Genomic DNA, 2582 nt, shown 5'->3' with positions numbered 1-2582 from the left:
TTCTCCAACACCACAGTTCAAAAGCATCAATTCTTCAGCACTCAGCTTTCTTCACAGTCCAACTCTCACATCCACGCATGACCACTGGAAAAACCATAGCCTTGACTAGACAGACCTTTGTTGGCAAAGTAATGTCTCTGCTTTTCAATATGCTATCTAGGTTGATCATAACTTTCCTTCCAAGAAGTAAATGTCTTTTAATTCATGGCTGCAATCACCATCTGCAGTGATTTTGGAGCCCCAAAAGTAAACTCTGACACTGTTTCCACTGTTTTCCCATCTATCTGCCAGGAAGTGATGGGACCGGATGCCATCTTCGTTTTCTGAATGTTGAGCTTTAAGCCAACTTTTTCACTCTCCTCTTTCACTTTCTTCAAGAGGCTTTTAGTTCCTCTTCACTTTCTGCCATAAGGGTGGTGTCATCTGCATATCTGAGGTTATTGATATTTCTCCCAGCAATCTTGATTCCAGCTTGTGCTTCTTCCAGCCCAGCATTTCTCATGATGTACTCTGCATAGAAGTTAAATAAGCAGGGTGACCATATACAGCCTTGACGTACTCCTTTTCCTATTTGGAACCAGTCTGTTGTTCCATGTCCAGTTCTAACTGTTGCTTCCTGACCTGCATACAGGTTTCTCAAGAGGCAGGTCAGGTGGTCTGGTATACCCATCTCTTTCAGAATTTTCCACAGTTTATTGTGATCCACACAGTCAAAGGCTTTGGCATAGTCAATAAAGCAGAAATAGATGTTTTTCTGGAACTCTCTTGCTTTTTTGATGAGCCAGCGGATGTTGGCAATTTGGTCTCTGGTTCCTCTGCCTTTTCTAAAACCAGCTTGAACATCTGGAAGTTCACAGCTCACATATTGATGAAGCCTGGCTTGGAGAATTTTGAGCATTACTTTACTAGTGTGTGAGATGCGTTGTAATGTGCGGTAGTTTGAGCATTCTTTGGCATTGCCTTTCTGTGGGATTGGAATGAAAACTGACCTTTTCCAGTTCTGTGGCCACTGCTGAGTTTTCCAAATTTGCTGGCATATTGAGTGCAGCACTTTCACAACATCATCTTTCAGGATTTGAAATAGCTCAATTGGAATTCCATCACCTCCACTAGCTTTGTTCGTAGTGATGCTTTCTAAGGCCCACTTTTCACATTCCAGGATGTCTGGCTCTCAGTGAGTGATCACACCATCATGATTATCTGGATCATGAAGCTCTTTTTTGTACAGTTCTTCTGTGTATTCTTGCCACCTCCTCTTAATCTCTTCTGCTTCTGTTAGGTCCCTACCATTTCTGTCCTTTATCGAGCCCATCTTTGCATGAAATATTCCCTTGGTATCTCTAATTTTCTTGACGAGATCTCTAGTCTTTCCCATTCTGTTGTTTTCCTCTATTTCTTTGCATTGATTGCTGAGGAAGGCTTTCTTATCTCTCCTTTGTATTCTTTGGAACTCTGCATTCAAATGTGTATATCTTTCCTTTTCTCCTTTGCCCTTCACTTCTTTTCTTTTCTCAGCTATTTGTAAGGCCTCCTCAGACAGTCATTTTGCTTTTTTTGCATTTCTTTTTCTTGGGGATGGTCTTGATTCCTGTCTCCTGTACAATGTCATGAACCTCCATCCATAGTTCATCAGGCACTCTATCTATCAGATCTAGTCCCTTAAATCTACTTCTCACTTCCACTGTATACTCATAAGGGATTTGATTTAAGTGTAGTTGATTTATAATTTTATGCTAGTTTCTGGTGTACAGCAAGGTGATTCAGATATATATATATATATAATATATATATAATATAGACATACACATAATCTTCTTCATGTTCTTTTCTACTATGTTTTACTACAAGATATTGAATATAGTTCCCTGTGTTACACAGTGGGACCTTGTTGTTTATCTATTTGATGTATAGTAATTTGTATCTGCTAATCTCCCCAAAACACGGGATACCTCATAAATTTGCATGTCATGTTTGCGAAGGAGCTATGCTAGTCTTCGCCTGTTGTTCCAGTGTTTAGCATATGTGCTTCTGAAGTGAGCACTAGAAATGTTTTAAGTGTAAAGAAAAATTGAATAGAAAGTGTAGATCCTGAAAATGGGAGACAAAGATTGGAAAGAAACAACACCTGTTGTGCTCTGAAATTGTAGAATCTTAGAAAGAAGAGATCACTTAGTATAGCTTCTTGCATCACGCATCCCTTCTCTGTTCCCCATCTTTATTGGTCTATAGCTTAGATCTACAGTAGGAATGGGAACCCAGCTTTTGTTGAAGTGGCCTTTCTGATCAGTGGGTGGCAGTAGCTGTTCAAAGGTTTTTCTTAAGCTAAACTTGAACTTTTCCTTTTAATAACATATATCTGTAGCTTCCAGTTTTGCCCTATAGTTTTGGAAAGAATACAGCTGCCATGCTGCCTCAAATAATACTTCCCTCTATGCTGGTCTACTGTTTCTAGGCTAATATAATAATAATAAAAAAAACTCTTGTCATTTTATATCTGCTCTATTGTTTTTAGATTTCTCACAACCTTGTTTATACTCTGTGAAAATATACTCTTGCCTATTAAAATAACACTTTTTCTTTAC

General features: G+C 38.8%; 1 non-coding gene across 1 annotated transcript; it reads right to left on the bottom strand.

Moving 5' to 3' along the window:
• Positions 1-1934: 1934 nt before the first annotated feature.
• On the bottom strand, positions 1935-2041 carry LOC114116753 (U6 spliceosomal RNA). The gene has a single exon (XR_003590576.1). It is a non-coding gene; the product is annotated as a U6 spliceosomal RNA (small nuclear RNA).
• Between the last annotated feature and the right edge of the window lie 541 nt (positions 2042-2582).

This window comes from Ovis aries, chromosome 10 (assembly GCF_016772045.2).
Source record: "Ovis aries strain OAR_USU_Benz2616 breed Rambouillet chromosome 10, ARS-UI_Ramb_v3.0, whole genome shotgun sequence".
Taxonomy (NCBI): domain Eukaryota; kingdom Metazoa; phylum Chordata; class Mammalia; order Artiodactyla; family Bovidae; genus Ovis; species Ovis aries.
The sequence above is the reverse complement of the archived record's forward strand: the minus strand, read 5'-3'. Positions and strand labels throughout refer to the sequence as shown.